At 49.4% G+C, this 14,624-nt stretch overlaps 1 protein-coding gene across 1 annotated transcript in view; it reads left to right on the forward strand.

The window, feature by feature from the left end:
- The window catches only part of CDH4 (cadherin 4), a 710,466-nt gene that overhangs the window by 568,646 nt on the left and 127,196 nt on the right, over positions 1-14,624 (forward strand). The window lies entirely within an intron of this gene.

Below are 14,624 nucleotides of genomic sequence, written 5' to 3' on the forward strand. Positions count from 1 at the left end.
AAGCAGTTGTGTGGCCGACCGCTGGTGACCTTGGTGACTGGGAAATGTCCCCCTTGTGGACAAGCTCCTCACCAGCCAGCATAGATTACTTGTCCCAAAGGGAGAACTCATTTTACAAATTTGTGTTTCAGTAATCAGGGCATTAGCTAGCATTTTCTTCTTCCCTTTGAAGGAAATTGTCACCCTATCTGAGCAATAATTAGATGAAACGATGGCGAGAAATCCATTAAATAATTCCCGGTCATGTGGGAAGCCCTCATCCCACTCTCGCTTGAAGACAGGGTCTCCAGGGTGCTCTTAGGGAGTCATTCTCATTCTTTGAGCCAATTAGCCTCTCTTTTGTTTCCTGTTCCTTTCAACAAGGAGAGATGGGGCTGGGTGTTAGAAATGCTGAGATGGAGCTGAGGGAAGAAGGAACCTCACAGAATCACCCTCCAAACTCTGCATCTCCAACATGAATCAAACACGGGGACTTTGCCCATCCAGTCAGAAAAGGGCAAGAGTCACAGTGTATTTACAGTAGAGACCCTGAGGCTAGTGAACAAGTCGGCTCTACCCACCACCAAGGGGACTTGGCCGTGGAGTGCCATCCTGCCTTCTCTGCATAAAGCTCACCCGACTGACCCAACCTCGCCACCCAGTGTGGGTTTGGCTTTTCTGGGCCAACTGGGATGCCCTGGAGTTGCCTGGCTGGGTTGAAGATTTCACTATAAAATTTACCATACCCGTTGCCATCGAGTCGATTCGGACTCAGAGCAACCCTATAGGACAGGGTAGAACTGCCTCATAGGGTTTCCAAGGAATGGCTGGTGGATTCGAACTACGGACCTTTTTTTGGTTAGCAGTCCATCTCTTAACCACTGCACCGGAGCTAAGAATATGAGCACAGTACTCGAGATTGAAGCCCTGCCTGGTATAGTGTGTACAGGATACACACCTGGCCAGTTAGCGTTTTCCATGAATGATGCTGTTGATCATGGGCCCTGTCATGGAATGAATTCCCAAAAACCCATTGCCGTCGAGTCGAGTCAATTCCGACTCATAGCGACCCTACAGGACAGAGTAGAACTGGCCCCATATGGTTTTCAAGGAGCACCTGGTGGATTCGAACTGCCAAGCTTTCGGTTAACAGCTGTAGCACTTAACCACTGCACCACCAGGGTTTCCTGGATTGAATTATGTCCCCCCAAAAATGTGTGTATCAGCTTGATTAAGCCATGATTCCCAGTATTGTGTGGTTGTCCTCCATTTTGTGATTGTAATTTTATGTTAAGAGGATTAGGGTGGGGTGTAACACCACCCTTACTTAGGTCACCTCCCTGGGGTGTGGCCTATACCACCTTTTACCTCTCAAGAGATAAAGGAAGCAAGCAGAGACTTGGGGATCTCATACCACCAAGAAAGAAGCACCAGGAGAAGAGTGCATCTTTTGGACCTGGGTTCCTGCACAGAGAAGCCCCTAGTCCAGGGGAAGATTGGTGAGAAATACCTTCCTCCAGAGCCAGCAAAGACAGAAAGACTTCCCCTGGATCTGACGCCCCGGGTTTGGACTTTTAGCCTACTTTACTGCGAGAAAATAAACTTCTCTTTGTTAAAACCATCCACTTGTGGTATTTCTGTTACAGCAGCACTAGATGACTAAGACAGACCCCAATCCATTCATGATGCTATTGGTGATGGACACCGATCCATTCGTGATGCTATTCATGGTGGACCTTGATCCATTCATGATGCTATTGATGATGGACCCTGATCCATTCGTGATGCTATTACTGATGGCTTCTAGATTGATCCATGATGCTGATGATAAAGAGGAAGACGTAGTTGTATAGTACCCTAACCGCACTCATTTCCTCTCTACCTTCAAGATACTTGCTCTGCCCAGCTATCACTTATATCGCCATTTCCTTAAAATGTTTCTTTAAATGACTCATTTTTTCTTTTCGTTGCCTAGTTTTTAAATTTATTTTTTACTAATAAAGTTTACATGAGATTATATTCACTATTTTAACCATCTTAGCCTTTAAAATTTGTCTTTTTTTTTTAAGTATATTTACAATGCTATGCAACAATCACCATTACATTTCATTTCAGAAAATTTCCACCACCCCAAAGAGAAACCCCACACTTGGTGGCGGTCACCTCTCATGACGCCTTCCCCCACCTGCTGGCAACCACGAAACTATTTTCTGTCTCTGTGGATTTGCCTGTTCCAGACACTTCATAGAAATGGCATCGGCGGTTCTTTTGCAATTGGTTTCTTTCACTTAGCATAATGCAAAGGATTTGTTTTTAACAGAACTGAATTTGTTTCAAAAGGAAACTTCATATTAGACGTAGAAGTTGACAGCAAAAACAAGCGTAAGGCAGAGAAAACATTGCTGTTAAACGGTAGCCAGGTAGTCGTCGTCTGTCTGCCATCAGAGCCTGGATGCTGCCCTCGGTTTGAGCAAGTATCAGAGTGTTTTAAAGACGGACTAGAGCCAGAGAGAGATTCTCTCCTTGAAAGTCATCAGGATGGAAAGCAAACTGGAGAGGGAGTGAGATTCTCATTGTACAATTCCCTTTTGTCTAATGCTTTGTGTTTATAACCAAAAATCACTCCTTGTAGAAGATCATTGGTCTAACTCGTTGCTGTTACTGTGGGGTGCTGTGGAGTCAATTCAGTTCATAGCAGCCCCATGTGACAGAGTGGAACTGCCCCAGAGAGTTTTGTAATCTTTACAGAAGAAAATCGACAGGTCTTTCTCCCACAGAGCCACTGGGTGAGTTCAAACTGCCAACCTTTCAATCAGTGGCCAAGCACTTAACCATTGTGCTACCAGAGCTCCTTGGTCTAACTTCCAAAGCCCTTTGCCATTGATTGATTTCAACTCATAGCAACCTTATAGGACAGAGTAGAACTGCTTCACAGGGGTTCCAAGGCTGTAATCTATACAGAAGCAGACTGCCACATCTTTCACCTGCAGAGCAGCTGGTGAGTTCGAACCACAGACCTTTTGGTTAGCAGCCAGGCACTTAACCACTGCACCACCAGGGCTCCTTTGATCTAACCTAGAGCTTGGCAAACTTTCTTCTATAAAGAGCCAGGCAGTAAACATTTTAGCCCCTGCAGGCCAGACAGTCTCTGTAGCAACTAATCAACTCTGCATTGTGGTGTGAAAGTGGCCATAGACAACATGTGAACTGTGTTATCAATAAAACTTTATTTACAGATCATAACAGAGTATTATGAAAAACTATACTCCAACAAATTTGAAAACCTAGAGGAAATGGACAAATTTCTAGAAACACACAACCTACCCAAACTAACACAAAATGATGTTGAAAATCTGAACAGACCCCTAACAAGAGAAGAGATTGACAAGATAATTTTAAAAACTCTCAACAAAAAAAGCCCTGGCCCACCGTCCCCGAAGACAACTCATCAGAAATGAAAGGGACTGGTCAGCGGGTGGGAGAGAGACGCTGATGAAGAGTGAGCTAATTATATCAGGTGGACACTTGAGATTGTGTTGGCAACTCTTGTCTGGAGGGGGGATGGGAGGATAGAGAGAGAGGGAAGCCGGCAAAATTGTCAAGAAAGGAGAGACTGAAAGGGCTGACTCAAGAGGGGGAGAGCAAGTGGGAGTAGGGAGTGAGATGTATGTAAACTTATATGTGACAGACTGATTGGATTTGTAAACGTTCACTTGAAGCTTAATAAAACTTATTAAAAAAAAAAAAAAAAAGCCCTGGCCCAGATGTTTTTACTGGAGAATTCTACCAAACATTCAGAGAAGAGCTTTCACCAGTACTACTCAAACTATTTCAGAACAACAAAAAAAAAAAACTATTTCTGAACACAGAAAAGGAAGTGATAGTTCTGAATTCATTCTATGAAGCCAGCATAACCCTGATACCAAAACCAGGCAAAGACACCACCAAAAAAAAGAAAATTACAGACCAATATCTGTCATGAATATAGATGCAAAAATTCTCAACAAAATTCTAGCCAATAATTCAGCATCATATCAAAAAAATAATACACCATGACCAAGTAGGATTCACAGCAGGTATGCAAGGATGGTTCAACATTAGAGAATCAATCAAGGTAATCCACCACATAAATAAAAAGAAAGAAAAGAATCACATGACCATCTCAATCAATGCGGAAAAGGCATTCAACAAAGTCCAACACCCATTCCTGATAAAAACACTCAATAAAATAGGTATAGAAGGGAAATTTCTCAGCATAATAAGGGGTGTCTGTACAAAACCAGCAGCCAACATCATTCTCAGTGGAGAGAGGCTGAAAACATTCCTCCTGAGAACCGGAACAGGACAAGGATACTCTTTATCACCACTCCTATTTAACATTGTGTTGAAAGTCTTAGCTAGAGCAGTAAGACAAGAAACAGAAATAAAGGGCACCCAAATTGGTCATGAAGACGTTAAACTGTCCCTATTTGCAGATGATATGATACTATACTTAGAAAATCCAAAAGACTCCATGAGAAAACTACTGGAAATAATAGAAAGATTCAGCAGAGTTGAAGGATACAAGATAAACATACAAAAATCGGTTGGATTCCTATACACTAATAAAGAGAACAATGAAAAGGAAATCAGGAAAACAGTAATTTTTTTTTTTAATTTATAATAGCTCCAAAAAAAATTAATTTACTTGGGAATAAATCTAACCAGGGATGTAAAAGACCTATATAAAGAGAACTTCAAAACACTACTGCAAGAACCAAAAGAGATCTACATAAATGGAAAAAATATACCATGCTCATGGATAGGTAGACTCAGCATTGTGAAAATGACAATTCTACCCAAAGTGACTTACAAATACAACGCAATACCAATCCAAATACCAAGAAGATTCTTTAAAGAGATGGTAAAACTTATTATTAACTTTATATGGGAAGGGAAGAAGCCCCAGATAAGTAAAGCACTACTGAAGAAGAAGAAAGTACGAGGACTTACACTACCTGACCTCAGAACCTACTGTACAGCTACGGTAGTCAAAACAGCCTGTTACTGGTACAATGGCACATACATTGACCAGTGGAGGAGAATTGAGAACCCAGATGTAAATCCATCCACCTACAGTCACCTGATGTTTGACGAGGGCCCAAAGTCCATCAAACAGGGAAAAGACAGTCTTTTTAACAAATGGTGCTGGCAAAACTGGATGTCCATCTGCAAAAAAATGAAACAGGACCCATACCTCACACCATATACAAAAGCTTTATTTATAGAATCAGGCGGTAGGTGGGATTCGGCCCGAGGGCCATAGTTTGCCAACTCTTGATTCAGCTTATTCCGCAAACTCCAGGGAGGTCTTCCCAAGTCATCCCCACCAGCATGTTTGTTGTTAGCTGCCATTGAGTCGATCCTGCTCATGGTCACCCCTTGTGTGCAGACGGCCAGGCTTATCTTTGAGTTACCAGCACAGTAGCTCACTGTTGAGCATGTGAGAAATGCTGACTGCTCCAGTGCGCTCACACACCAAAGAGGGGGTGCCTTGCTGTTGGGAAGGTGTCTCTGCACCGCTGGAATGTTCTGCTGCCCAGCTCTCAGGGGGTCTCAGGTCAGTACAGACACGTGGAGCCACACTCCGCTGCTCCCACCCTCAGACAGGCAGGTAAAAGTACCAGGGAGGAGGGAAGGTGCTGTGTGTGATCTGTTGGGCTCGTTGGTCCAGCAGGCTCCCTGGGCTGTGTGTGATCTGTTGGGCACCCTGTCCTGCAGGCTCCCTGGGCTGTGTGTGATCTGTTGGGCTCGTTGGTCCAGCCGCTTCTGACTTCTCTGGACATGCAGAGAAAGATGCTTTAGCATCTTCTGCCTGACCGACCTTGGGGATAACAGTGGCTGAAGGAGTCGGGGCTGGGGTCTGTGTAGCTGGAGGCAGCCAGACGGCCAGGATCCCCCGCAAACCAAGTCCTCATGCCAGTGTGGGACGTCGTTCCTCTAGAGGCCACTACGCGCAGTGGACTTCCCACCTGTCAGCTCTGAGCAGAGAAGGTGATGCGTTTTTCAGCATGAGCAGCTCTGGAGCAGGAGCATCTACCCCTCCTCAGGGAGCTCTGGTGGCTCAATAGTTGAGAGTTGGGCTGCTAACCGAAACCAAAAGGGCAGCAGTTCAAATCCACTGCCACTCCTTGGAAACCCTACGGGGCAGTTCTACTCTGTCCTGCAGGGTCAGTAGGAGTTGGAACCGACTCGATGACACCCAAGAACAGTAAATATGAATCGTGGGATGTCCACCTGGGAAGGTGGCGGACAGCAGGCAAGCTCGGCCGCAGACTGTGGCCCTCAGGCCAGATCCAGCCCACTCAGGCCCACAGACTGTGGCCCTCAGGCCAGATCCAGCCCACTCAGGCCCGCAGACTGTGGCCCTCAGGCCAGATCCAGCCCACTCAGGCCCGCAGACTGTGGCCCTCGGGCCAGATCCAGCCCACTCAGGCCCGCAGACTGTGGCCCTCAGGCCAGAGACTGCCTGGCCTGCCGAGCCTGAAATACTTACTATCTGGCTCTCTATAGAAGGAAGTTTGCCAACCCCCAAGTCAGATAAAAGGCCTCCTGAAGACTCTGCTGTGGACATCCTAACCCAGAAATGTGGGAAAGGAGATGTGGTTTTGGCTTGCCAGGTCCATGTGAGAAGAGCTGCAAACTCCACGGCGCTGGGAAACCATCCCCAGCAGCGTGAACACATTGAGGTGACATTGTCCTCTATCCCTCAGGCACCCTAGCTTGTCCGCAGTCCCTGTGGGGTGCACTCCCCCCTTCGGGCACCATCTGCTCCTCCCAGGCTGTGAGCAGAAGGACGTGAGTGTTAGGGTTGACCAAGTGCTGTAACAAGCATTCCCGAACAAGTCAGAAGCAACACCACCCACGCTCTGGTTTTCTTTCCCTCCCTCTCCTCTCTCTGTCCCCTCCATTAAACTTCTGTCTAGCACATGCAGCAGTTTAGGGGGTGCTTCTCTGCCCCGTTTCTATCTATAGGAAGTTGATGAGTTTCCTGTCAGTGTTGGGGGTTAGGGGGGTTGTTCCTGAAAGAACCCCCAATCACGGTGAGTGTGAATGCAGCTTGATGGAAGCGGGGAGCAGAGCACTTTGAGGTTCAGCTGGGATCAGCTGCAACCCTGTGCTCATTAAGGCATTTCATTCTGATAAAATATGTTAAATGAAAGAATGGGAGGGAGGGGGCGGCAGAACATTCTTCCCAACAAACCTCTGTTAATGACAGGCTTTTCCTGGGAAGGATGGCCACATCTTCATGTCTGCATGAGCTTTGGCTCCACGTGCGGGAGGAGGGAGCTTGCTGGTGAAGGAGAAAGATCTAGAAAGGAGAGGGCTGGCTATAACTGGCCAGGCTGCTGGAGCCGTGAGTCTCCTGGCAAAGAGCAGCCACACGCCCATGCAGATGTCCACTGGAATTTGCCCACCGTCTAAGTCAAGCAGTGAGAGGGCAGTGCAGAGTGCCCTGAGGATCCCACCGAGAGGTCCTGGCTGTCTGTGGCTCTCAGGACAGAGGAGGGAGCACCCACAGGCATCGAGCTAATCCTCTAGGAAGTTGCACAAAAAAACAAACCAGTTGCCATCAAGCCAACCCCAATTCACTTTTTTTTTTTTTTTCCTGTGTGTCAGAGTACAACTGTGCTCCGTAGGGTTTTCAATGGCTGGTTTTTCGGAAGTAAGTCACCAGGCCTTTCTTCGTAGGCACCTCTAAGTGGACTGAAATGTCCAACCTTTCAGTTAGCAGCCAAGCATTTTATCCATTTGCATCACGCATGGACCCAGGAGTTGGATTTAAAAAAAAAAAACACCCAAACCCATTGCTGTCAAGTCAGTTCCAACTCGTAGCAACCGCATGCATGTCAGAGGAGAGCTGTGCTTCATACTCCATAAGGTTTTCAGAAGTAGATTGCCAGGGGAAACCCTGGTGGCGTAGTGGTTAAGTGCTACGGCTGCTAACCAAAAGGTTGGCAGTTCAGATCTACTAGGTGCTCCTTGGAAACTCTGTGGGGCAGTTCTACTCTGTCCTGTGGGGTCGCTATGAGTCAGAATCGACTCAACGGCAGTGGGTTTGGTTTTTGGGTTTTAGATCACCAGGCCTTTCTTCTGAGGCATCTCTGGGTGAATTTGAGCGCCCAGCGTTTCAGTCAGCAGCTGAGCACTTTACCATTTGTGCCACCCGGGGATCCCTCAGAAGCTGGGTAGCAGCTCTTTATTTGTTCCCAGAAGTAACTACGGAAAATGAAAAGTTCAGAATCCCATTTGGTTTACCGTTGGGGCCACCTGTCGGGTGCCAAACACTGTGCAGGGCACAGGGGCTTCAGAGAAGTAGAGGGCACGGGGCTCCTCTGAGGCCTTGGACAGACACCGAGCACTCAGCTTTCAGCTCATGATTCTGAGTTTGGTTTCCTTACCCTGGAGGTGGCTGCAATCCCTTCCTTGGTGGGTGCGTGGAGGGTTTTGAAACGCCACGTGCTTTTCCTGCCTGCGTGTTCCACTTGACTTCAGGCAAGATGGCAGATTCAGAGTGAGGTGAGTGTCAAACTTTGAAGAGGAGGCCGCATTTCTCGGCTGAGGCTAATGAAAATCCAGCATGTGTTAACGTCATGGGCTGTCTGGAGCAACTGTAGGAGCTGGCTGAAGAGGAGCAGGAGGCAGCCAGTGCCGCGGGGGGACAAGTCCTTTCATTTTGGAGCTTGGTATTCTGGAAGACAAGATATCATGCTAACCAGTCCTCGGGGCCCTGCCGGAGAGCAAGCCCTGGACAAAGAGCTCGAACCGAAGACGCTAGAAGGAAGTCATTATATCATAGTCAGCACAGAGACAACAAAGGGAGGGAGACCATCCCTCGCCTAAGGGGGGCCACAGGGCAGTTCCAGGAGGTTGGGAGAGGATTGCTAAAATCACGGCTCACACTGAACTACTCAAACGGGCAGAAACTACTCAGCTGAACAGTTTTCTTCACATTTCCCCCAAACACTTGCTTCTCGCTTTGTGCACGTACTTTTCAATGGCTTCTCGCTTTGCGCATATGCACCTCATTGGCCTCTCTTCTTTGTGCGCATACACCTCATTGGCTCATATCCAGCCAACAAAAATTCACTGACCTTCTTGTGAAAGGAGGTGTGCGGGGTCTCTGGGGGTGGGGGGATGTGGGGACCTGCACTCCGCCTTCCACAGGCTCAGACACTGGCTGGGTGAGGAACACCCCGAGCTGAGGGCTATATTGTTGTTATTGGGTGCTGTCGAGTCGATTCCAACTCCTGGTGACCCCATGCGACAGAATGGAACTGCCTCACAGGGTTTTCTAGGCTGGAATCTTTACGGGAGTACATTGCAAGCTCTTTCTCCCGAGGAACTGCTGGGTAGGACAGAGCTTCCAACCTTTCGGTGAACAGCCGAGTGCTTAACCGTTGTGCCACCAGGGTGATGTATACGAGGGCACAGTGAGTTCACCCATCCCCAACCCAGAGTAAATACTCCATGACAGGTTATCGAATGTACAAATACGTGTAATGGAGCTGGCTGGATCCTAACCCAGTGTTACCACTCATATGCTGGCTGTGTGACTAATCAGTATAGTTTTCATCAAGGTCAGTCACCTGTTTCCTAGAGTTTTGAAGGCGCCGTTTGTAGACAGATGGCTGCTGTGGTCCCTATATGTTGTCCCGTGGAAGCAGGGTGGCCTTTCCAAAGCACGGGTCTGCCTGTGTCATCTCCCCCCATCCCATGCTGTCCCTATTGTTCTCGGGGTAAGGTCAGACTTCGTGGTGAATCACACAGGAGTCCAGGACCCGACTTCATCCTCGGCACACCAAGCTGTAACCGTGCCGGCCTACTTGCAGCACCCAGGCTTGGCCACACCTGTTATTATCTGTGATCCAGTGTGCAAGCCCTTCCCACTGCCCCGGACACCCGCCTCGAAGGAGATGCTTCCTGCCTCCTCTGGAAAGCCCCTCAGAGGCCCTCCCAGGGGGTCCATGGCACCCGCTTTGCCTGCCATCGTGCCAGAGTTCTTGACACTGTTTTGACTTGATTAAGGAGCCCTGGTGGCACAGTGGTTAAAGCCCTTGGCTGCTAACTGAAAGGTCGGCAGTTCAAAACCAGCAGCCATTCTGTGTGAGGAAGATGTGACAGTCTGCTTCCATGAAGATTACTGCCTCGGAAACCCTATGGGCAGTACTGCTCTGTCACATGAGGTCACTGTGGGTGAGTCAGAATCGACTCGACAGCAGCAGGTTTGCTTTTTGATATGATGACTGGTCTGTCTTCCCCACCAAACCTGTAGCTCCTTGAGGGGTAAGCCATCTGTCAAGCACAACATCGGGGACAGTGTAGATGTCCGTCAGCATTTGTGAATGAATGAATGATGTGACCCTCATGCCATCTCTATGTGTTAGTCCTTCCTGATTGTTGGAAAGACTGTGCAGCACATGAAAGTAATAAAATTAGAAGCTCTGCTGTTAAAGATGAAGTAGTTTGTATCAGACTAACACTCCCACAAACAATATTTATAAACTTCAGAGAAAAATACTAAAAACAACTCTTGGTGTTCCTTGAGGGTGAGCACTAGTAGGTGGAAACTGTTGTGGATTTGGCCTTTGGAAGAAGGAAACAAACTGTACAGACAGGTACACTTTCTCACAGGCAGATATACACACCTGTGCACAGGCAGCCACACCCACTCATGGGCAGGTACACACCTATACAAGCAGGTAGGTATACCTGTGTACAGACAGGAACACCCATGCACAGGCAGGTACACATCTATACAGGCAGATAGGTACACCTGAGCACAGACAGGAACACACACCCATACACAGGCAGGTACACCCATGCACAACCCCACCCTCCCTGCCTGCCCTGAGTGGGGGTTCTGAAAACACAGCCCCCACACAGATGCAGCGTTTGAAATGTTCCTGCAGCGGCGCTCAGGCACCCCTGTAACGGCACGCAGCATAGTTCCTCGTGTGGAGACCTAGAGGGAATTCACACTGTCCTTGCTAAAGCCCGAGGGAAGAGGAGAAAGCAGCCGCTTACGAACTGTGATGCCTTGAGTTCTATAATTTAATCAGCCCTGCGGAAGCAGCGCCCACCCTCTGTGATGATCATTCCCGCATGTGAGCAGAAGATGCAGCCTCCCTTGAAATGCTTTAATGCCTATATTTATGCAGCTGAAAGTTCCTAAAGAAACGAAAGCAAAAGCCAATTGCTGCAAATTCTCAGATAATTTATCAGAGAATATTCAATTAGAATACATTAATATTTTAGATTTCCATCATTAATTTAATATTCAGAGATTTAACTTAGCCATTGTACAGCCGTAGCCCCTTGTGTGGGCGGGTGCCCAGGACGAGAGCTTAGAGCACCTGCAGCAAATAGGGACTCACAGTGGGACACCCCCAGCAGAGTTTCCCCCCAGGGCGCCTTCTGCGGCAACTTGGAGACTCGTGTCTGCTGAGCGGCACCATGACTCTGGATCGGACTGTGTGGACCTTGCCATGGACAAGAGCAGCCCACTCCGTGGGGCTTCAATATCCAGGCCAGGAAGAAGACGGGACAGGTCGGGCTCAGATAGCCTGGACCACGGGGCAGTGACTGTGGGGCGACGGCACCAGGATAGAGCCCTCCTCTGGTCCACCCGTTGCTTTCACTCCCAGCTCCCCTCCAGAACATCTCAGACATTACTAGGGAAACCAGTGACCTATCCCCTGGGCTCCCATGCTGTTGAGTGGTTTCCTGGGCTCCTCGTGGTAGGCTGCTCTGCAGACAAGTTGAAGGGTGATGTAGAGTCCTTGTGGGTATGTCAGAGCCACGTTGCCAAAGGCCCTTTCTTGGAAGGCGTGCCCTCCGTTCTGAGAGTGTGGCCTTTTGTCCATCTATCCCTGTTAAGTCTTCAGATACGCGTTGATTCCTCCTCTGGCTGGTGCTGATCTGAACGCAGAGCATAAAGCAGTGGGAAATGAGACCAGGTCCAGCCCTTGGGGTGTTTAAGCAGAGGCTGGGCTAAAGAAACTCATAATTACATATTCGAGACCGACGAGGCCATGGTGTGGGTGGGCTCTGTCTCAGATAAAACCGTTGCCCTCGAGTGGATTCCAACTCCTAGCAACCCTATAGGACAGAGTAGAGCTGGCCCATAGGGCCTCCAAGGAGCAGCTGGTGGATATGAACTGCCAGCCTTTTTTGGTTAGCAGCCATAGCTTTTAACCACTGCACCACCAGGTCTCCTTACCAGTCTCAGATAAGGGGGTCCCAAAAGTCATCTCTGATGCAAGAACTGAGCGCAATGGCAGATGGAGCCGTGCTGATATCGGCACAAGTGTTCCAGGCAGAGGGAACAACAATCAAAACAGCCAACATCGATGGGTTGTTCGCTGTGTGCAACACTCGGCAGAGCTGAGGAGCAGCTGCCCTTTAGCAGGGGCAGGGGCAGGGCCTCCAGTTGGCCACACGCCCCACCCCGCGGAGTCTCCCACCCTGCCTGCATCACGCGGTGGTTGTCCTGGTTGCCTCTGCACAGTCTCTCTGGGGTGTGAGATGGGTCTGCCCTGTACAGAACTCTGCATGGAGAACTCGGGACCAGCCCCAGGCGATTCCTTTAAGATGAAGCTGCAGGCAACCCCTGGGGCGGGGAGAGGACAGAAGAGAGGTCATTTCTGCCCTTTGGTTGGCACTCTCGTGGGGGGTATCTGCTGGGTAGATGCCCCGGAAAGTGGCAGGATGGGGAAAGGCTTGAACAAGATTCTGGGGCTCGCAGGCATGAGACACCCCCTTTGACGGAGCTGACTCACCTCCATGCTACAGCGCCATGGAGCTCCTGTTTGGGTGTGTGTGTGGTGATCTGAGCTACAGTGGGGCTCGTGCTCTGAAAAGATCATCAGCCCTGGAGGTGAGGGGAGAGGGCGCGGTGGTCTTTCAGGGCCTGAAGTGAGAGAACGCACAGTGCAGGCTTCTCTGTAAGACTCTGTGCTCGGAAGGGAATTGACGCAGAGGACGGAGCTGCCATGAAACCCATCTCTCCAGGAGCTTTTCCCAGAGCAAGAGAGGTGGGCCTGGCTGGTACCCAGCGGTGGGCCAGGAGGGGCCAGGTATCCCAGCACGTGTTAGAGCTGCTGTGGAGACAGCCACCCTTCCTAGGGAGCCTGGAGAATTCCCAGCCAGGCTGTTTACTCCTGCTGATTCTTGTCCTCCGATTGTGTTTCTGAAGACGGTGGGTGTTTCCTGTTGAATTCTTCCAACCAGCAGACATTTTGGATGGAAGACTCCTTCTCTGAGAGCCACAGAGAACGGGGAGGGGTGGGGAAGGGAGTCTACCTCCACCGAGCTCTCAGCTGGAGGACCTGAATTCTACTCACCACAGCGAGGGCAAGGGAGTGAAGGTCGACACACCTCAAAGCAAAGCCCACCAAAGTGGAAGTGAGTCCCAGGAGTGGGGATACCACTCAGGAAGTCAGACTTTTCTAGGCTATGGTAGACGGCAGAAAACGGTCCTTTGGTTTCCGCAGCCCCAGTGGTGCAAGGCTGCTTCCTAAACAGATACCCTGGGATGAGACTCTGTTCAGCAGCTCTCACTGGAAGCCTGAGCTTTGTGCTGTTGTCTTGGGCTTCTGGCTGCAAGTGTCATCAGACACCAGCATGGGACCTCACTGGCTTCAACTGTCGGGTGGCCCTGGATATAATCAAACCCCAAGATGGCCTAGCAGGCGTTTGCATCTGCACCCAGTGCCCCGGCCCTGCAGTCTGCCTGGCAAGTGAGTTATGGGCTTGGTTTGGTCTGGGCCTCCATGTACTCTCACGCTCATTAAAGTTGAGTTGCTGATTTCATTTTCCCAAAATGCAAGCTATTAAGCAAGACAAGCACGGAGCCTCGTGTCTGTTAAAAGCACAATAAAGCAACAGCAAGGCAGCATCTGGGGAGAGGCCGGAGACAGCCAGACTGGAAGGGAGACGGCCTCCCTGGGCTGGGCAGGGCCAGCGGCCACACACAGACACGCACATACACACACACACACCCCCGTATGGAGCCCAGCTCTGGGCTTATGAGGACCGCTTTGGGACATCCTCCTAATGACTTCTAATGACCTCAGGAGTTGTCTACACACAAAAACAAGTTAGGGAGGAGAGGATGTGGTGGGCGTGCCCCACGTGTGCGATGGACGCTATCCACCGTGGAGTTGTGTGTTACGCAGCTGCCTCATCCAGGGCGCAGCACCAGAGCCCAAGTACATCTATGCAGGGGGGTCTGGGCCGGGGTTGATGCACAGCACTGTCACGTGCTTGTCATTCTGGGACACAGAGCTGGAGGGAAGAGAGGAGGTGTGGCTGTCCTGTGTGGCCAGCTTGGGGCAGCCCAGGTATGGGCACTTTATCTCTGGGAATGAGTGACCAGGTCAAGATCTAAGTTTTCTATTAAAAAGAAGAGAATGCAGTAGGTAATCTAGGTTGCACGTTTAATCTGTAGGTTCAGGCAATGTTGACACAAATTCATAAGTGCTCAGTCTGAAACTATTAAAGGATGACAGGAAGTGAATAGTACACCCATAGACATTAGGCCATCCATCCATCCATTATTCCACCCACCCATCCATCCATCCACACACACACACAGCCATCCA

Source organism: Loxodonta africana, chromosome 24 (genome assembly GCF_030014295.1).
Source record: "Loxodonta africana isolate mLoxAfr1 chromosome 24, mLoxAfr1.hap2, whole genome shotgun sequence".
NCBI lineage: Eukaryota > Metazoa > Chordata > Mammalia > Proboscidea > Elephantidae > Loxodonta > Loxodonta africana.